Source organism: Phascolarctos cinereus, unplaced genomic scaffold, assembly GCF_003287225.1.
Source record: "Phascolarctos cinereus isolate Bilbo 61053 unplaced genomic scaffold, phaCin_HiC Scaffold_9;HRSCAF=440, whole genome shotgun sequence".
Lineage (NCBI taxonomy): Eukaryota > Metazoa > Chordata > Mammalia > Diprotodontia > Phascolarctidae > Phascolarctos > Phascolarctos cinereus.
In genome coordinates, this window is record NW_027556402.1 from 146,359,474 (window position 1) to 146,382,106 (window position 22,633).

At 39.0% G+C, this 22,633-nt stretch overlaps 1 long non-coding RNA gene across 1 annotated transcript; it reads left to right on the top strand.

Annotated features, from left to right (window-relative positions):
- The first annotated feature begins 103 nt into the window (after positions 1 to 103).
- LOC144455232 (uncharacterized) lies at positions 104 to 15,497 on the top strand. The gene is made up of 3 exons (XR_013483947.1): positions 104 to 235; positions 1,954 to 2,062; positions 13,898 to 15,497. It is a non-coding gene; the product is annotated as an uncharacterized LOC144455232 (long non-coding RNA).
- The last annotated feature ends 7,136 nt before the right edge of the window (positions 15,498 to 22,633 follow it).

Sequence of the window (22,633 nt, forward strand, 5' to 3'; positions counted from 1 at the left end):
CCCTTAGGGAGAGAATCTGGGAATTTCCAATAGGGAAGGAAGCAGGTTGGGACCATTTAAAGAGCTCACTTGTGCTGCTGACAGGCTTTGTTTTCCCATTGCAACTATTGTGCTCTGACTCTTTACCTTCATGGCTCTGTGGTGTGAGCCACTTACATCTGGGTACAGTCAAGCTAGGGGAAGGCGAGTCCATTCCCCAGTGTCTACCCTATTCTGTGAAGAAGATGGTGATCAGGTGAGTGAGCAGAGCCGGCGATGGTATATACAAGGTGTTATGGTAGAGACTTTGTTAAAACCGCTGGAGGTAGAAAGTACATCCACTAGGACAAGTTCTTGCTTACCCTGCCCTTGTTATGGTTCTAAGCTTAAGGTTAAAACCAATGGGGAGCACTTAACCGGCACTGATTCTTTTGTTAGATTGCTTTGCAAGGTGTTTCGGAGAAGAGAGGATAGCAAAAGAATGGAAAAATCTCAGACAACATTACTATCTTAGAAAGGTTGTCTAGAGTATAATAACTATTATCACAGATGCTTATTTTTTCTTTTATAAAATTGAGTATATGAGGAAAAAACAGCAGACCTTTGTAAATGATTCTCAACCACAGATCATATTTTTACAGTCACTTTGTTGATTGAAAGGTCCAGACAACATAAGATCCTGCTGTTGTTTATTGTTTATTAATTACAAGAAAGCATTTGCCTCTGTTTAATAGAGCAGGGATTCTTAGCTTTCTTTGCATCATGAGCCCCTTTGGTAGTCTGCTGAAGCCTATGGATCCTTATCAGAATAAGGGTTTTAAATGCATGAAATAAAATACATAGGATAACAAAGGAAAGTAATTATATTGAAATACAGATTTAATTTTCTCCCATATAAGCTCATAGACCCCCTAAAATCTTTCCATGTGCCCCAGATTAAGAATTCCTGCCTTAAAGGAAGAAACAGAGAATATTCAAAAAGTATTCTTTTCTCTTTCCCATAAAGAACCTTGTTTTCCAGCCATTTAGGGGAACCAAGATTTCTACTGTCAAAAGATTTGGCCTGAAAGAATAATCTTCCCTAAGAGTGTCTTTTGGGGAATCTAACTTCCTAATCAATGCTTATGATTGCCCAATCCCCTTTCTCCACTCCCTCTCAGGCCTCCTGTCCCATTGAAGCTTAGTTATCCTGTCTATCACCCTCTAAAAGTCAGGGTAGCCTGTAATTGATGGCTAAGACTCTGATAAACAGATCTGTTATTAAGAGAGGTCCCTCTTCTACTCCTAGGTAACATTTATTTTATCCCAGGCCTTAAGAAACAATGCCCCCACCACCCTTGGACTGACTTTAATGGTTAGAATCTGGACAGGTAAAAGGAGAAAATAGTATCATGGAAACCAGAGGTGGTAAGGCCGTTCTGTAGAGTGTTATCTGTACATAGAATGTTCCTTGGCACAGTTCCAGCTTCCCCTATTAGTGAGGACACTCCCTTTGGCACGATATAGTCCATCCAAAGAGATGGGAAAAGAGGACTCACTTTTTCCTCAAGGTCCTACTGTAAGTGTTTTCCTAACCTACAGGAGGAAGAAAGACAACACGGCCTCATTGAATAAATTAAGGATGGTGGCACAGTATAGGAGAGAAGTGCTTAAGGCCATATGACTTGGCAGCATCACTATTCATAGGCCCTTTATTCTCCAGTGGCCTCCAATCCTGCTGCCCATACAAAACCAGACGTAGGACTCCTTAATGAGCAGGTGGCTTAAACGTTCCTTACTTTGTCAAAACAACAAGGCAATATGGTCTGGAGTCTAATTCAGCACCCTGGACCCCACAAAGAAGAATGTTTGAGTATTCTTCATTGTTTTGTAAGTTCCTATATTCTCTTTTTTCAAAAAAGGTGACTGTTTTAAGGGAATATATATAAGTGGTTCCAGAGAAGTCCTTTGGTAGGTGTCTTTTTTTTTTTGCAGGGTGAAGTAAATGAGGAAAAAGTTCATCAGAGACAAAAGGTGCTCTTCTTCGAGGAACTAGTGTTTCATATCAAAAACAGGCTCTTTTTTTGGGGAGACAAGTTGAGTGGTGAGTAACAGGAAAGTGACTTAAAGGATAGGTACTCGGCAGTGTTGCTCTGTATGAAGACAGTAATATAAGCAACAACATCTGGATGGGATAAAGTCCACTTTGAAAGCAGAATATACAATAACATTTCCTATTTAAACAATGTTTGTGTTTGAATAATGGCAAGAGTTTGAGCCCATGAGGGATTTTTCCTTCCAGTCTTTTGGTAGTGGGCACAGAAAACTTTTAGAGGTTAGAGAACATTTTATTCCAGGGAAGGAGGGCTGGGGAGTGAGAGAAAGGGACACTAAGCTCAATTCACATTTTACAGACATGGGATCATAGAATGTTAATGCTTAGAGAGACCTCAGGGACAAGCTTTTCCTTCAACTCCCTCATTTAAGGGTCAAGGAAAATGAAGGTCAAAGGGGTTAAAAGGCTTGCCCAAGGTCACACAGAGAGACAGCCACAGAACCAGGACTAAAAGCCCATTCTGAGTGTTAGCCCAGTTATCCTTTTGGAACACCGTCTTCTAACTGTATCAGGTTTAAATACTCCCTGGTTTTTATTCATTGTCAAGGAAAGATGCAAATCCATACAGCAAGGGGATGACACTGCAGGCAAAAATATGCCTGCATTTGAGGCAAAGATGGGCGAGAGACTGGTAGGCTGAGTGTGTGGACCTGCTCCTTTTAGAAGTCACTAGGAGCCTTATTGGTCCCTGAGTTAAACCCAGACCCTTTAACCGATTAGTGCAGCTGGCTTCTTGTTCATTGAGCAGGGCCTTCTAATAGAGTGCCTATTATGCTTTTATGCTGCATATAGACATATTTATCCTTTGTGTTAAAAGATGGTATTCTTGAGAGCAGACATGTTTAGGGGTGGTCATGTGTAGACCATGTTTAGACTTTCATGGTCATAGTGATCATGTACAGGCCACCATGTGTAGGGTAACTAAAATGATCCATGCCTGACCACAGTCCTCTACATGTTGAACACATGGGAAGACCTTTCTTTGGCAGGCAGCCACAGAGCACTTTGATGGTCCTGGCATTCTTCAAAGCTCTTTCTTTCCCACTAAGTCATCCAGATGCCTTAACTCAAAAAGGGATTCTACCCACCCCCGCGGTTCAAGCTGCATTGGTCTGAAAGCTATGATTTCCTTTCCATTGGCCCATAGCTATGCCCCATAACTGCTGTCCTCATGTCTCACATCCTTTTTATGGCTAAATTCATTGAGAAGGCTATCTGTAATTGGTGCCTCCATTTCTTTTCCTCTCTCTTTTAAATTCTCTGCAGTATGGCTTCTGAACTCATCATTCAACTAAAATTGCTCTCTCCAAAGTTACCAATGATCCTTTTCTCAAGACTCTTCCTTCTTGATCTCTCTGCAACTTCTGATACTGTTGGTCACCCTTTCTTCCTTGATACTCTCCTTGTTAGGTTTCCATGACACTGCTCTCTCCTGATTCTCCTCCTACCTGTCTGACCACTTTATCTCCTTTCCTAGATTTTCATCTAAGTCATGCCTTATAAATGTGGGTGTCCCATAGGACTCTGCCTTAGGTACTTTTCTCATCTCCCTCTATATTGTTTCACTTTGTGAACTCATTAGCTCCCATGGATTCAGTTATTGAGATTCAATCTTCATGCTGATGATTTTCAGATCTATTTATCCAAGCATAACCTGTCTTCTAGCCTCCAGACTAGCCTCTCCAACTGTCTATTAGATATCTCAAACCGAATGTCCCATAAATGTCTTGAACTCAACATCTCCAAAACTGAACTCATTATCTTTTCCCCAAAACTCTCTTCCCTTGGAAACTTCCTTATTATTGTTGAGGTACCACCATCCTCTCAGTCACTCACACTTACAACCTGTGTGTCATTCTCAACTCCTCACTATTTATTTCAAACTTTAAATCTAATCTGTAGAACATTTCTTTTACTGACCCTCTGGAATAGAAGTAAACAAATATATAGTCAGCCAAATGTGTACCTTTTGTTGGGTATACAGCCCTACTACAAGGAGACTTATGGGCTCTCTCAGCCCATGTTTTGGGTCCTCCCAGAGGCTGCTAAAAGACTCTCTAATGATTAGTACAGTGCCTGGCAGATAATAGATGCTTAATAAATGCTTATGGAATTGAACTGAAATTGATAGAAACATATTCTGAGAAAGTAAAATTTTTTTTATATTGTAGAGCTAAAGGGTTATATATAGATCAAATCCCTTTGCTTTATATTAAAAATGATATTGTATAGTGATTTAAAGTTTACTAAATTTAACATATATGATTTGATCCTTATAACAAAAATCTGACAGAACAGGTATTAATATCTTGGTTTTGCAAATGAGAAGAACTCCAAGGCACAGTTAAGTGATTTGACCAGGGTTACGTTGCTATTAGATAGAAGAGTCTGGGTCAAAATCCACATCTTCTGAGTCTTATTTCATCCAGTATACTTTTGACCATATTATATTACCCTTATCCTGCAGTTTCTTTCAATGTATTGGAACTTTATTGCATCTATTTCTATTCAGTGTGGGACTTGGACGTTTTCTTGTTATAAAGAGATTATCATTGTGATGACAGTCATTATAATGGAATTTGGCTTATGTGTAGAGGGCTGGCTTACAGAGTTCATCAGGAGATACAAGAGCAGTTTTGAAGAATTATGGTTGAAAGCCCTACTGGATCAGAGTACATATTTATTATGGAGAGGGAGGTTAGGATGCAAATGATTTACTAGCTAATACTGCTTTTTCCATTTTTGGTTTGTGTTTTAAATAAAAACTAAAAGCTCCAGAAATAATATTATAATGTGGATGTCTGTTGCTTGGATGAGATACTTGGTATTCTTGGGCTGGCTTCCTATTTGCCAGACGATGTTTGCTCTTGCTGCTTGACCACACTCAGCTAAATGCCACCAAGAGTGCCACTGAGCGGTGTCTAGTCTAGTCATTTCAATGGGAAATACAAAATATGGAAAATAACAGGAAAGATGAAGTGGAGTGGATTATTCAGGAGAGAGGAGGAACCCTGCTGAGTCAAAAGTAGAGCTGCATCCCAGGAGTACTGGAGATTAAAGGAGTTAACTCAGGAGGTCACTTGCAAGGATCAGCTCAAGTCTCAGTAAACTAGATGAAAAAATTTCCCCACTATTTCAGCTCTTACTACTCATGTTCTCAGCTTCTGTACCATGAGGTCTTTACTTGGTGACCTTGGGGTGGGCACAGGATAAGAGTCAAGGCAAGTCAACTTGCATTTATTAAACCAAAACCATCTGCCAGGAACCGTACTAAGTTCTGGGAATACAAAGGCAAAAACAGTGCCTGCCTTCAAGGATCTGATGAGGGAGACAAGATGCAAACAACTATTTGTAAACAAGATATATGGAGAATGAGTTGTAGATAATGTCAGTGAGAAGAGACTAGGTAAGAAAGACTAGACTTTGGAGCCTTGAGAAGAGACTTTAGCCATATCCTGAGAGAACTGAGTGGTAAGACTGTTTCCAGAAAGGAAGAATAGAGGTGACTCTGGCTGTAATCTTTTTTTTTTTTAGCCATGATACCATTTTGAATATTTATAGTTTTTTGTACTGTATTGAATTACATTGTATTGTATTGCACCATATCATGTTGTATCATATCATATTGTTTTATTATCATATTGTATTACAAAGGGAAAGCCAGCATGGTCTTGGACTCTGAGAAGAGAAAAAGGCAAACTTCAATATTACTGATTAAATACTGTATCAATAGTGTAGCTAATAATAACAAAGACATATTAAATATTCCAATTAATGTATGACAGTGAGAAATATAGCCAGTCACCTTTAACTCTCAGCTCTGGAAATATTGCCTCAATTGACTTTCTCAGGATGACAGCTGAAATTCTCTGCTCAAATATTATCTTCCTAATATCTGGAAGAAAGGATACTCAGGTCACAGACTCTAATACTTAGGTCCTGGTATCCTGGTAAGCATGCCCAGTGAGAAAGGAGTACATATACTCAGCACGGTCAGTTGTGTGGCTCTATACTAACTATGGGACCCTGGCTATTACCACTCAAGTTCCCTAATGTTATAGCCATGATATGGACTGTGGAACAACACAACACAAAGTCTCAAACAGACGAGTTATAGATTAGAATCAAACTTGACAATCCACTCTTTGTGTGTGTGTGTGTGTGTGTGTGTGTGTGTGTGTGTGTGTGTGTGTGTGTATGTGAGAGAGAGAGAGAGAGAGATGCACCTAGCCTCTTCTCCCAGAGGATTAGTTACAAACTGTACACACAGATGGAGAGACAAAAGGAGAAAATTACCCAGGAGTTCCAGTCTACTGCAACTACCATGGCATTGTTTCTCCAAGCCCCTCCTGGTTCTAGCTCCTGCATTCTCCCTTAACAGTTCTATACAACAACATAACAGCCAATTTGAGGCACATGGGTGCTTGCTCTTCTTAAGGATTATCTGCTTGGTGCTGTTCCAAAGAAAGGCCCTAGGCACCATCCAATTTGTGCTATCCCACTCCAATGTCCTACCATTTCTTGTCATGCTAACAAACTATAAGCCTTGGTGGCAACTACGCGTAACAGGTTTTAGGAACCATTCCACAGGTAGCTTAGGTGGGGTGACCACCCCTCTCTTTAATAGCAACTTGCATAGTTTTCCTCTTAATTCTTATCCCAGGTACTAGGTTATCAAGAGGATATATTCTGATACTTATTCATAAATTAACAGAAATACACATGCTCATTAATTAACCAAATAGCTATAAACCCAAAGTCTATTTCATTAAACATTAGATAAAATGGGGTCAGTTGGTGGTGCGGTGGATAGAGTGCCAGGCCTGGAGTCAGAATATTTATCTCCCTGAGCTCAGATTTGGCCTTAGACACTTATTAGCTGTGTGACTCTAGAAAAGTCACTTAACCTGTTTGTCTCAGTTCCTCATCTGTAAAATGAGCTGGAGAAGGAAATGCAAACCATGCCAGTGTCTTTGCCAAGAAAACTCCAAATGGCATCGTGGAGAATCGGACCTGACTGAAATGACTGAACAATAACAAGAGGAGAAACTGCTTTTCCCTTCTCTTCCTGCATCAAAACCTCATAGTTTCATAGGCTTAAATAAACATCAATGTTATTGACTATATAATTTATGAATAGTGTAGCAAATAATACAAAGACATACTTAAGATTTCAACAATATATCACAGTGAGAAAGATCACTGCCAGAGACACCTATAACCATCAACTCTGGACACAGTCTCACCATTCATCTTTCTCAAGGTGACAGTTCATTAAAATGTTATTCTCAGATATTATTTTGTGTGTGTGTGTGTGTGTGTGTGTGTGTGTGTGTCTGTGTGTTTCGTGAAGCAATTGGGGTTAAGTGACTTGCCCAGGGTCACACAGCCAGGGTCAAGCATGTGAGGCTGGATTTGAACTCAGGTCCTCCTGACTCCAAGGTTGGAGCTCTATCCACTGCACCACCTAGCTGCCCTTTCAGATATTATCTTTATAATATTTCTTTGCAAGATAAGAGATAATGCATTCAATTTCTTAAGAAAGATATTGTCAGCCTCTTAACTCTGTCTCATATGTTCTCTCAGCTAAAAAGTTCTCACAATCTTCTCATTGATTAGTCTCTAAAGCTATGACATTAACAGGATCTCCAGAATGACAGTTAAACTGCCATCAATCTTCTCACAGGTGATATCTAAACCGTAATGCCACAAGTTCCATTTCCTCTTAATTTTTACTAAAGAAAGAAAAAAAGAATAAAAGGAAAAAAGGACTGCATGAAATTGTGACTCTTTACCACATACAGCTTGGTGGTGTTTTTTTTTAAATATTTGAAATTTAACAAGTAGTTCCAGTACTTTCCTGCTTATCTGCATCCTCTCCTGAATTTTCTTCTGCTTTCTCCTCTTTATTTTTAGTGGTTCATTAATACTCTTTTCCTTTCTTCTCCCCCTTTTAAAGTAACCCTGTCACTAACTCCCCTCTACCTTCTTCTAACCCTCCTCACCTCCAAAGCTCTCTTACTTTTCCTTGTAACAACTTAGTCATATAAAATAAATCACACATTAGCCATATTTGATGTCTCATACCCCCTGATTTAATAATGAGTATGAGGTAGAACCTCAGAGTTATTTTAGTTTGTATTCTATTATTATTATTTAGAACATTTAAAATATGGAACATTTTCAATATGGTGATAGTGTAACACCCACTCCCACACAGGCAAAGTGGAGAAGGGACAGCTCCTAAGAAATATAATCAATGTAATAACCAGTCATAGCTCTAGAAGACTAATGTTTAATCGTGTTTTCTACCTCTTGGCAGAGAGAAGATAATTGGAGGTACAGAATGAGACATTCTGTATTCTACATAGGGAAGGGAAGATATAGTTCTACAAGGGAAGATATAGTTCTTAAATAGTTGAGAAAATATTGAAAGTGGCATTGTATAGCCAAATAGCAGACTTATTTCAGTTGGTTGCAGAAACCAATAAAGTGGGGAACTCTAAGGAGATATTGGTATAGGAAAGGGAGAGACAGATAGACAGACAGACACAGAGAGAGATGAAGCAATTAATCTTGAATACCAAACTGGAACCCCAGAGCCATGAACATGTGAAGAGAGGTTGTGTCCCTTGACCTTTAGTGTTTACAACTCAAGACTTCACTGGCATGAGATTGTTCTTTCTTTTTCTCATTCCCTGCTGAAAAGCTCTGGTATGTTTCTTTGCTCTATTTCAATGTGAGTAATTTTTCCAACTTCTATTTACTATTTTGCTTGAATAAATGGGTGTATTTACTATTCAGTAATCATGACGGTGGGACAGCTAGGTGGTATAATGAGAGCATGAGGCGTGGAATCAGGAAGACTCATCTTCATGAGTTGAAATCTGACCTCAGACACTTACTAGCTATGGGACCCTGGGCAAGTCAGTTCACCCTGTTTGGCTCAGTTTCCTTATCTGTAAAATGAGCTGGAGAAGGAAATGGCAAACCATTCCAGTACCTTTGCCAAGAAAATCCCTAATGGGGTCATGGAGAGTCAGACACAACTAATAACAACAATTATAATGGTCTTTTATTTTTTATTTTTTTAAGTAATTGGGGTTAAGTGACTTGCCCAGGGTCACACAGCTAGAATTATCTTTTATTTAACCAGCATTTGGTAGGAAGGGGTTAAACTAGGGGAGGTAAGCTAAAGGCTTCCTTTTCCTCTTGGTAGCTATCATGGAAAAGGATTTCCTTCTGAACATCCTCAAACCATATCCCTATACTAGAGATATTTGACACAGAGTATACATAATTCTAACCTGATAAACCTCTTGAAGAGTCTCTTAGAGACTGGAGGAGAAATTATCCAGACTTGGTGATTCTGGTCCCTACCTTTTCTTTCCCTAGCTAGACTGCTGGTGGTTTTGATGTTGTTGTTGTTGTTGTTCAGTTGTTTCAGTTGTATCTGACTCTTTGTGACCCCATTTGGAGTTTTCTTAGCAAAGACACTGGAGCAGTTTGTTGTTTCCTTCTTCAGCCTATTTTACAGATGAGGAACTGAGGCAAATAGGGTTAAATGACTCGCCCAGGGTCACACAGCTAGTAAGTGCTGAGACTGGATTTGAACTCAGGTCTTCCTGACTCCAGGCCTGGCATTTTATCCACTTCACCACCTAGCTGCCCTAGCCCTTTTAAAAATCTCCACGTAGGAGGAAAGGCAGCCATATTGAGACAGCCACACATACACATTGATTTTAAAATAGCTTCCCTTTCTTATTCTAAGCACTGCCTTGTCATATCCTTGAATCATTCTTCTCTTGGGTGATGGCTTTTGTTCTTATTTATTTATATCAATTCCGCATATATCTTGGATATAAGACCACTGTCAAAGAAATTTACTGCAAAGATTTCCCCCCAGTTAACTGTTTCCCATCTAATTCTAACTACATTGATTTTGTTCTTACAAAAAATTTTCAATTTTACATAATCAAAATTATCTATTTCCCCCCTTATAATCTTCTCTATGTGTTCTATAGTTATCCTAGGTTTTATGAGTAATATGCAGAAAAGCTGATGATTTGAATGGGTTTATTTTGTATCTTGTTACTCTACTGGTTATTGTTTCAATTAATTGTTTAGTTCACTTTAGAGTTCTCTAAGTAAATCATGATGTCAGCTGCAAAAAAAGTCATAATTTTGTTTTTATCTTTGCCCATGCTTATTACCTTTATTTCTTTTTCTTATTATTGCTTTTGATAGAATTTCCAGAACAGTGTCAGATAATACTGGTGACAGTGGACACACATCTAATCTTATTGGAAAGATTTCTAGCGTTTATTATACAGAATATTAGCTTGTAATTTTAGATAGATACTATTTACCATATTGAGGAATGCCCCCCCCCACTTTTTAACATACAAGGGGGTTATTTTTTTCAAAAGCTTTTACTAGAAAAAGTGATATAATTTTGTTATTTGAATTTTTTTTATTAATATAGTCTACTATATTTAGATTTTTCCTAACTTTGAACCAACACTGAATCTTGGTATAATTCCAACCTGATCATAATGAATAGTTTTTTTAATAAGTTTTCATAGCCTCTTTGCTAACATATTATTCAATTTTTCTCATTAATATTCATTAGAGATATAGTTTTCTTTCTCTCCTTGTTTTGTGTATAAGAACCAATTTATCTCATAAAATGAGTTTGGGAAGATACTTCCTCTCAAATAATTTTGTAAATGATTTATGTAATTTTAAAATTGTTTTTTGAATACTCAACATAATTCACCTGTAAATCCATCTGGTCCTTTTTTTAACCTTTGGAAAATCTTTTATGGCTTATTCAATTTCTTTTTCCTGACATTGAGTTATTTAAAATGTCTATTTCTTGTTTTGTTAGTCTAGGTACATATTTTTATAAATATTAAAATATTTTATTAGTATTTTATTGTCATGTAATCAGGCAACACATTTTCTAATAATTTTCTTTATTTTTTCTTTTTTTGTTGTGAGTTCCTTTTTTATTTTTAAAAATATTATCAAGTTGATTTTCCTCTCTCTTTTTTTGGATGAGATTATCTAATAGCTTATCTATTTTTATTAGTTTTAAAAAATAGTTCCTAGTATCATCAATTAACATTTTAAACCATTTTTTCCTTTTTGTTTGATTTTCAGAATGTCTACTTTTGTGCTTCTGAGGTTTTTCCTTGACTTCCTAAAATTTTTAGATGTATAATCAATTTGTTGATTTATTTTTTCTCTTTTATTGTTGAAAAGATTTAGTGATATAAAATTTCCTTTAAGAACTGCTCCCCAAAGAACTGCTTTGCTTTAAGACCTGCTATATCCCCATAATTTCAGTGTGTTGACTCATTTTTATTGCATTCTTTGATGAAATCATCTATTGATTCTATGATTTGCCCCAGACTTCCCAATTCTTTAGGATTAAATTATTCTCCATTAAGTTTCAATATTTTCTTCAAGTTTTCTTTTTTTAATTAAAAAAAATTTTAAATTTATTTATTTTTAGTTTTCAACATTCACTTCTACAAGATTTTGAGATCCAGATTTTCTCCCCGTCTCGTCCCTCCCCCACTCTAAGATGGCATACATTCTGAATATTCCTTCCCCTAATCTGTCCTCCCTTCTATCTCCCCCACCTTCTGTTATCCCTTTCCCCTTCTATTTTCCTGTAGGGCAGGATAGATTTCTATACCCCATTGCCTGTATATCTTATTTTCCAGTTGCATGTGAAAACAATTTTTAAACATTTGTTTTTAAAACTTTGAGTTCCAAATTTCCTCCCTCCCTCCCTCCCCAGCCACTCTCATTGAGAAGGCAAGCAACTGCATACAGGTTATACATGTGTAGTCATGCAAAACACTTCCAGAATAGTCACGTTGTGAAAAACTAACTGTATTTCCCTTCATCCTATCCTGCCCCCCGTTTATTCTATTGTTTCTTTTGACCTTGTTCCTCTTCAGAAGTGTTGCTTCTGATTACTCCCTCCCCCAATCTGTCCTTGCCTCTATCATCCTCATGTTCTCTTATCCCCTTCCTTGCCATTTTCTTGTAGGGTAAGATAGATTTCCATACCCAATTGAGTGTGTATGTTATTTCCTCCTTAAGCCAAATCTGATGAGAATAAGATTCACTCATTCCCTCTCACTTTCCACCACTTCCCCTCCACTGTAAAAGCATTTTCTTGTCTGTTTTATGTGAGATAATTTACCCCATTCTACCTCTTCCTTTCTCCTCCCAGTATAATCCTCTCACCCCGTAATTTTATTCTCCAGATATCACCCCTTCATTTTCTTTTTTTAAATTAAAATTTTTTTTATCTCCCCTTCATTTTTAACTCATCCTGTGACCTCTATCTATGTATCTGTCTATCTACACATATATATAATTTTTCCCTCCAACTACCCTAATACTGTCAAAGGTCTCATGAGTTACAAATATCATCTTTCCATGCAGGAATGTAAACAGTTCAACCTTATTAAGTCCCTTATGATTTCTCTTTCCTGTTTACCTCTTCATGCTTCTCTTGAGTCTTGTATTTGAAGGGTCAAATTTTCTATTCAGCTCTGGTCTTTTCATCAAGAATGCTTAAAAGTCCTCTATTTCACTGAATATCCATTTATTCCTCTGAAGGATTATACTCAGTTTTGCTGGGTAGGTGATTCTTGGTTGTAATCCTATCTCCTTTGCCCTCCAGAATATTATATTCCAAGCCCTCCAGTCCCTTAATGTGGAAGCTGCTAAATCTTGTGTTATCCTGATTGTGTTTCCACAATACTTGAATTGTTTCTTTCTGGCTGCTTTGCAATATTTTCTCCTTTACCTGGGAACTCTGGAATTTGGCTACAATATTCCTAGGAGTTTTCCTTTGGGGATCTCTTTCAGGAGGTGGTTGGTGGATTCTTTCAATTTCTATTTTGCCCTCTGGTTCTAGAATATCAGGGCAGTTTTCCTTGATAATTTTTTGAAAGATGATGTCAAGGCTCTTTTTTTGATCATGGCTTTCAGATAGTTCAATAATTTTTAAATTATCTCTCCTGGATCTATTTTCCAGGTCAATTGTTTTTCCAATGTCTTCTATTTTTTCTCATTATTTTGGTTTTGTTTTACAATGTCTTGATTTCTCATAAAGTCACTAGCTTCCATTTGCTCCATTCTAATTTTTAAGGAAGTGTTTTCTTCAGTGAGCTTTTGGATTTCCTTTTCCATTTGGCCAATTCTGCTTTTTAAGACATTCTTCTCCTCATTGGCTTTTTGGACCTCTGCTGCCATTTGGGTTAGGCTATTTTTTAAGGTGTTATTTTCTTCAGTATTTTTTGGTTTCTCCTTCAGCAAGCTGTTGACTTGTTTTTCATGATTTTCTTGCATCATTTCTCTTCCCAGCTTTTCTTCTACTTCTCTTACTTGCTTCTCAAAATCCTTTTTGAGCTCTTCCATGGCCTGGGACCAATTCATATTTTTCTTGGAGGCTTTAGATGTAGCAGCTTTGACTTTGTTGTCTTCTTCTGGTTGTATGTTTTGATCTTCTTTGTCACCAAAGAAAGATTCTATGGTTTTACTTTTTTTGTGCAGTTTGCTCATGATCCCAGTCAATTACCTGAGTTACAAACTCTTTGTTAAGGTAGGGGTCTGCTTCCAGTGTGGAGAATGTACTGTCCCAAGCTTTGGGGGGTTTGTGCAGCTGTTTTCAGAGATATTTCTAGGGACCTGTAAATTTTCCTTTCTTCCAAGATGATATGATCAAGGGTGAGGTGTTTACCCCTTTCCTGGCCTGTACTCTGGTCTATGAGTAACCACAAGTACTCTTTTCAGCCTTAAAACTGTGAGGAGCGCACTACAAGCTCCACCATGCCAGCGTTTCTCCTCACCCCAGGACTGCCACCTAGAACTGTGTCCCAGATCCAAACACGGGCAAAGCAAGAGAATCCTGCCTCAGCACCAGCAAAGAGATCCCTGAAACCTCTCTCTGATCAGCCACTCGATTCCCCTTCAGTCTGTGGGCCAGGAGGTCTGGAAGCAGCCACCACCCCGGGGCTGTGCAGGGACTGGAGGTGGGATCGAGTTTCACTCTCACCATGGTCACAGACTTTTCCTATTGACCTTCTAAATTGTCTTTGGTGTTTGTGGGTTGAGAAGTCTGGAAACCACCACAGCTGTCAATGATTCATTCCCCTGAGGCCTGCTCCAGGTTTGCTGAGACCTGGTCTTTATCTAAGCACCCATGCTGAACTGTGTTCCTCTCCCAGCTCAGTGCAATAGACCTTTCCAACCAACCATCCAGGTTGTCTTGGGCTGGAAATTTGTTTCACTCTGTCTTTTTGTGGGTTCTGCTGCTCTAGAATTTGTTTAGAGCCATTTTTTACAGGTATTTGGAGGTGTTTGGAGGACAGCTCAGGCAAGTCACTGCTTTTAGTCTGCCATCTTGGCTCTGCCTACTAAGTTTTCTTTATTGATTATGTTTTTTTTTTATTGCATTGTGACCAGTAAAGAATGTTTGCTATTTTGGCATTTCTACATTGGTTTATGAAATTTTCATACTTTAACATATGGTTAATTTTTGAAAAGGCATCATCAGCTGAAAAACAAATCCCTTCCCCTCCCCCCTCACTTTATGGATGAGGAAAAACAGAGGCTCAGAAGATTAAATGACTTACCTAAGGTCACAGAACCAGTGGAGCTGGGATTTGAACCCAGGGCATTTAAGTCTAACATGGAATTTGAAACCAGTGTTTTGTCTCTGCAGAGCTAGAACTCTGTTCTCCATTCCCTAAGATAATTTTGTTCTTCTTCTGCCAGAAGGGACTGGCACCTCTGAGAACCAACAGATTATTCAGTAACTGTCTGGACAGTATTGAAAGGCCCTTTTGGAGACAAAGGGAATCTGTTTTTCCTTCAGCCTTCCCACTCACCAACCCACACAAATGCACAACCCCATTTGATGATGGCTCGTCACTTTTGTAAACAAGTGCACCTGGTTGTCTGTCCCAGACAGTCCAGAGTTTAAAATGCAAAGTTCAAGTGTTGATTCCTTCCTGGAATCTCCTAATTTAGGATCAGTTAAAAGCTTTTCTACGGCACACATGAAAGTGGAGAGGAAGGGGAACAGAGGCTTTAGAATGATATTATTCAATAACTCTTCCATCAAAACAACATGGTTGAACAATGTCTTTGCTGATGATACACAATGATAAACAATTCCTTCATCTAGGTTTAATCAGATAGAAGCAGTTGGAGAGCAAGAGGAGTTTATTGGAAAGCAGGGTCAGAGGGTGATAAAGATAAGCAATCCATTGGGGAGGTATAGCAGAAGGAGAGGAGGGTTGGGGTGGGGTAAAAAAATTCACTCAGTCTGAAATCTCTTGGCAATTTTTAACAGTAAATTTAAGAGGCTAGTGATATATATATATATACACATATATATATACACACACATACATACTATCAATAGTAGAAATAATATCAATGCCCCTTATAATGCATTATACTTTACAGTAATCAAAGCAATTTCAAATACATGGTCTCATTTGATATTCCTAATGTTCTTAGCATGTTGCATAGACAGAAGATGTTATTAACACCAAACCACTTTATGGATAAGAATATTAGGTCTCTGAGAGTTTAAATTACCTATAAATGACTAGTTAGACAAAATATTAAAGACAAATGATATCCTATACAAGATGTCCCAAAAGTCTTAGTGCAGTTTAAAGCTTTAATAGTTATTAAGTATAATAGCTATTAAATTATTATATTATAATAGCATTTAAAGCTTAAAACTGCATTAAGAGTTTGAAACTAAAACTGCATTAAGACCCTATACTTGGGCTCAAAAAAAAAATCAATTGCATGATTACAAGAGGCATTGCAAAGTCATATGAAAAAGAATTGGGAGATTTTAGCTGAATCAACAATGTGGCATGAGAGCCTCCAAAGCTAATACATGTCACCCAGGACAAAGGGGGTGACAGCCCAGCTGCCCTCAGCTCTGGTAATGCTGGGTTGAGTTCTGGGTGTTCTGGGAATTACAGTAATTAGAGAATATCAAGTGTAGAGTGACCAGGATGCAGAAGGCTAAGTATCATGCCAAACAAAGGTTGGTTGAACAAACTGTAGAAGTTTTAGTCTGGAGAGAAGAGACTAAAGGGGTAATAGGATGTCTCTTTGATTAGACTTGCCGGCCTGACCACAAAGGGCAGAATTAAGAGCAAAAGGTGGAGGTTGCAAAAGAGGCAGATTTCAGCCTCAGAAAAAATTCCTAACGAAAGTGTCCAAAAGTGGAAGGGGCTGTCTTGGGAGGTGGTTCTTCATCACTGGAGGTCTTCATGAAGAGGCTGGATGACCACTTGGGATCACTGCAAGGGACTCCTGTTCAGGCGGGCAGGATGACTTCCGTGGTCACTTGCTAGCATGACATTTGGTTATTTTGTGACTTGTCCAAAGTCCTACAGCTAGTGAATGGCAGACTTGAAACCAGAACATTTGTCTCTTAAGCCTAGTGCTGTTGACATTACCTTAGGGCTTTTTCTTTCCTTCTACAAAGGACATATGAAGACACTATCTGTATATAGAGAAAGAAATGATAAATAAAAGTATGTCTGGAATGATTTTACATATACATACACATTTGTATCTAAAGGTAGCTATCTCTAGGGCAGCGGAGGGATGGAGAGAAGAAAAAAAGAAATTTACATGATAACTTTATTATATATCTAGAGTGATTAGCAAGTTGTACATAATAGATTTGCAGTTTTATGTGTAATCATCTTTTTAAAATTATGCTATGTTATGGAAATGCTTGCTTTATATGAAAAATTAAATAAATAATTTTAAAAAATCAGGGCTTCTTCCTGCTAGTTATTCCCAGTCCTTGGTGTTAGGTTCTGAGAACCTCCTGTATCATTTTAGCAGGACAAGAAGAATGGAGACATCATGAAGCCATCACTGCCCAGACCAGTGTGCTGCTATTTCCACACCCTGGGAACTGTTGGGTCATGTATATCCTCCACCCTATGTGCAGACAATAAGGGGTCCTGCAAAGAACTGCTGGAAAGCCAAGTTCTAAGGGACAATCAGTCCTCCCATATGTGAGGGCAGCATCACGGTCTTTTTCACCTACAATAGCGAGACAGCATTTTCTTTCTAAATGAAGATCAACACTCTATATGCTAACATGTGTTATAGCTAAAGTCTTCAAATGGTTAATGACCATCCATGATTAGCAAATTAGTAAACTGTGCCTGTGTTCACATTTTTGTAATGAACCTAATGGTTTCAATTAAGGAATTTTAGAACTGGAAGGGACTTTAGAGACCATCTGGTCCAATTCTCTCATTTTAAAGTAGATAAATGAGGCACAAAGTGAAATACTTACCCGAGTTAGTGGACTAACGAACCCGGATTTCTTAACCCATAAACCAATCCTCTTTCCCTTATACAGCAGTGACTCTCTTTGTTTACTTAATTAATGACAACAGCTCTCTATAATGGCTGTTAGAAACGTAGAAGTGTGTTTCAAATACAATTAGCACAGAGCAAAAATAACCCTTCAATAAACATCATCTTGACATGTTTATATTGCCATACATCTAGGATCTATTATTTTGACAATGTAGGTATTCCCTCTATTTATACAGGTCACAATTTCTCTATGACTTGATCTGTGAGAGTTTCTGTGGCCAAGAAGATGTATCATCCCATTGCCAACCAGGCAATTATCCTCTCTGAATTCAATTAAGTTGTCCTCTGCCAACAGATGTATAGTGCTAGCCCTGTACCGAAAGCTTTTCCACCTTGGTAAAACCTGCCAACAAGTTCCAGAGAAATCTGGTGAAGTGCTAACAGTCCCTAATGTGAGTGTATCAAACACAAATTAAATAAACAAACTATTAGGGTGAAAATAGAAAACAGATGCAATTCCTAATTTGTTGATTGCTAATGGACGTTAGCCATGACATGTCCGAGCCTGGCAAACAAAGGTTTCAAAGAAAATTTCTACCAAAGCAATTCCTTTCCTGTGGCTTTGGAATCTAACACAGCATTATGCAAGTCTGAGAGTCCCAGGGTAAGAAAGTAAATTCCAAACTTCATTTTGCCTTTTTCAAATAGAGAGGAAAATCTTCATTTAGGAATTAGCTTGAAACGAACAGTACTGAGATAGTCCTTTGCTAAGATGGCAGCTTTAGCTGCAACACATGTAGAGCAGCTGTAAGAAATCACCTCCCTTCCTCTCCGCTAGGGCCCTGTGCACATGCACAGTGAATTAGTTCAACCTGTAGCTGACAGCGACCAGGCAAACTCCACAGCGAGCCCAATTCAAGCATGAGGGCCAAACAGGAATCAGTCACCAGCTTGTCAGGGCCTTAGGAGTCACTGAGGTCTGACCCATGAGTTAGGATACATTGGGGGTACATCAAGTGTTAGCTCAGGGCTTTGGAGAGTCATTTGTCACTTGGTATAGGCCAAGAAATCATGAACATAAGAGACAGTGAGTGAGTGAAGTTACCAATTACAACTGCACGCACAGCTCAGGTAGATAGGATTGGGACAGCACTAGAAATAGAGAGTGAAAATGTTTTAAAACAACCTCTCTAGTCAAAATAACATGAGCCACCCCTAGGGGGATATGGATAGGAACTCTATCAATGTCTGCCCTATTTTGGTGGGCCTGAGGGGTTGTGGAGTTGCTGAAGGATTAGCCTGTGGTGTACATTCTAACAAGCAATAAACAAAACAAAACAAAACCATCTTTTTGGATAATATAATGGTAGCGATGAGACTTACCAACAGAAGAGGTCAGAGTCAAATACTGAGACAAAACTAAAGAAAAAAAGATGTCCTCATTTGATAATAGTTGAAGGGGTTTCAATTCAACAAACCAGGCAGCAAGCATTTATCAAGTGCCTACTGTGCACAAACACTGCTCTAAGCTAAGTGCTGGAGTTCCAAAGAAAGGTTAAAGAACAGTGCCATGCACTAGGGTACAAAGAATGAGAAAATCTCTGTAGTATAGGCACAGGGATGAATTTAGCCAAGGTCAAGGCTGATAAGTAACTCCTTTGAAGGAATTCAATTTAGACAATGCTCTAGGAAAATTTGAGGAGAGGGAAACCATTAAGGGGATCAGGAAAGGCTTCACGGCAGAAATGATGTTGAGAGATGGAGAAGAAAAGGGAGTATGTTCTAAGCATGAGGGGCTATCTGTGCAAATGCCCAGAGGTGAGGGGTTGGCTTTTTGAGTTTAGACACCAGCTAGTAGTGATACAATGTCTTTCCTTTGTTCAGAAACAGTGAGAATTCCCTAATGTTGGATAAGGGCTTCAGCCCTTTCTTTAATTCAGTTTTCAGTGGTCAAGCTCAAGGCACTTGGGTACTGTATCCACACATGATGAATTGCCTTTGCTTGAACACGTACCTACCAAGCCTAAACTGCCAGAAAAACTGTATTTCTGACAGTAACCATATGAAAGGAGATTCCAATGGCTTTTGTGTCAAGCCAGCGAAACATGACCTTGCATGTAACACCCAGCAGGTTTTTGCCCTTTACACAAAGAATAATAACAATAAATAGTGAGGGTACTCCCCAAAGCCAAATTAAAGGAACAAATAGACTTCCCTCCCCCAAGTCTTTTCCATTCAGGGGGCTTCTGCTGCATTGGAAAGAAGCTCTTCTCTATAATAATAATGGCAGCTTTAATTCTGGTCCACATTCTCCCTTTGTTCGATAGACATAGAAATAAAATAATAATCCCATTATTCCCTTCTCTCCTCCAAAAGGAAAAATGTATTGTAGTTTCCCAGAAATGTCTCCCTTAATCATCCTGATCTGACCTCACTATTCTCCCTGCCCCAAACGACAAAATATTGCCGTCTGAGATTGTAGTAGGTCATAAATTGGAAAGGATTGTGACAAGGAGTCGCAAGCCCATGCTACTGACTGGCTCCACACCAGTCCTGCAATCCTAGTTCATACAAAGAAGCCAAGAAGTTAAATTTTCTCTAGTGTATGAAGCTCCAAGAGATGGCCCTTTCCACTCTTGCTTCCCTTCCCATTCTGTGGCTAGTTGCCCCTCATGGAGAGAAGTGAATTTGACATTCACTGTGGTCAGAAGGTAGCGCTACAGACAGGAAAAATGCAGAGGTGCCAGAGCAAACCACAGCTAAAATGCGAATGCAACTATTAGCAAGCCAAACAATTGTCATTATGCTAGGCCTATGGACAGAGTTGTAAGGAGATGCAGTCACACGGTGAGTGCATGGTGGTATGGGTCAGCCCTTTCTACAAGTTTTAAATGTATTGGTCAACACATAGGGCACTAGACTAATGCTAAATTGTCTTGTCATACGATCTTACTTTGGCCACTATCTTGAATAAATGACTGATGGATGAGAATTGAACGCAGCCAATGAGGTCTGTAGTAATCATGAGACTCATGTTCAGCCCGGACAAGGGAAGGATTGGGGGAGGTGAGGAGGGGATATGTTAGCTGCCTTCAAAGTATTTGAAAGGTGGTCACATGGAAGAGAGATCAGGCTGTGTTCTGCTTGGCCCCAAAAGACAGAACCAGGGGCTATGGGTGGAAATTGCAAAAATGAGGATTTTGGATCATGATAAGATGAGAAGAGATTATAGATTGAAAGCTGAAAAGCATCATAATTACCATTACATAATAATGATTGGAACTGTCTGAAAGTGAAATGGGTTGCTTCTGGAGGTAGTAAGTTCCCCATCCCTAGAAATTCTTCAAGTGGAGTCTGGATATTATACGAGGGATTCCACTGAGGACTTGCCCAGTTCTGTCTACGGCGATAGTGATGCGTTATACTTCTGTTCTCTTTGATCTCAATCTCAATGTGATTAGAGACAAGTGACTAATGGTCTTCAGTACTTCAAAGATCTGTGATTTCATCAGGGTAGGTCTTCCTTCCACTGATGCAGATCACAACCCTTCTACAACTTGGAAAATGGTTCAGGGAGAGTTGCTATGGCCAAAATATTCATCAGTCTGTGGCTACCTTTGTGATGAGCTTGTGAACTTATTTAGAGGGGCACTCAGACAAAAAGACTTGGAATTTATCATGGGGACCTGTTCTTGGGAATTTTCTAGCTTGGTAGGACCTCCCAGAATCTGTTCTTGGCTGGCATTGACTTTGAAAATCCAATGCCATCCCCATGCCATGACTGAACTTCAGAGGATGATGAAAGGACTTACCTGTATAATGTGGCATCTGTGGCCTCTTCCAACTCAAAATCTAGGATCTTATTCCTTCACATATCAGTCCAAGTTACCTTATCTCTTTAAGTTTTTTTTATTTTCTACTGCACCTCTTCAGTGTTTCTGTTGATCATGGGATCATTGATTCAAAGCAGAAAGAAACTGAGAAGTCACATTGTTTGACAGACGAAGAAACTGAGACCTGGAGAGGTTTAATTTTTGGTCCAAGATCCCAGAGTAAGTGACAGAGCTGAGACGCTACCCCCTTGCAGTAGGTTAAGCACAGAACCATCAAGTCTCTGATCTAGAGCTTGAGGGGACCTCAGGCCATCTCATCCGGCCCCCTCATTTTACACAGGAGGAAACAGAAGCCTAGGGAGGTGAAGTCACTGCCCAGCAAGGGATGGGATTTGAACCTGGGTTCTCTGACTCCATATCTAGCACTCTCTTCACAGTTTTTGCTGCTGTAGAGAATAAAATAACCCACAGCGTTCTAATGAACACAATCTTAAGTATGAAGACAGAATCACTCTGTTGTTACCATACCGTTTGTGCCGTGGAGCCCAATACCATGCTAGCCTTAAACTAGAGGTTTAATTTGTTGCTTCTTAAGTAAACTGTGAACCCCCAGACTTCTCAGACTGATGGAAAGCTAGGACTTTCCAACCTAATATTTCCAGATTTAAGCCAGGACCGTGTATGTGTAAGCAGAGGGACTACACAGGTGGAACAGGATGGACTACAATCCATCTAAGACCTCTTGGCACTTCTCTCTCTACTGGTGATCTGCCCCCTCAATTTCACCCATTCTAGTCTGTGAGTCTTGAACCTGGACACATCTTCAACCCCCCTTGCCTCCATTCTCTGGTGTTTTTGCGTTTTGACTTCACATAGCCTGGTACCACGACCCTGATTCCACATTACTTCTTTGCTTGATATTTTCCTGGTCGTGTTCTTGATTCTGGACTAACTTTGACTGCAATTAGCCCAATCATAGTGGCCCAACAGGGAGGACTTTCTGCTGAAATCTTAATTTTCTTTTACTTGTTCCTAATGACTTAACAATTAGTTACATCTGTAGGGGACTCAACAGTTTATAAAATATTCTTATAAGTTCTCCCATTTGAGCCTCACAATGGTGAGAGAAATATTATTATCTTCAAAAAAAAATTTTAAAAAAAGAAATATTATCTTTATTATATAGAGGAGGAAATTGAGGCCCTGAGAGAAAAAGTGATTGGTCCAAGGTCACATAGATGGTAAGTGACAAATGTAGACCTCTACAGGAAGCAGCGTGGCTTTAATAAAATAAGCCTGGTTTGGGCATTAAAAGCCC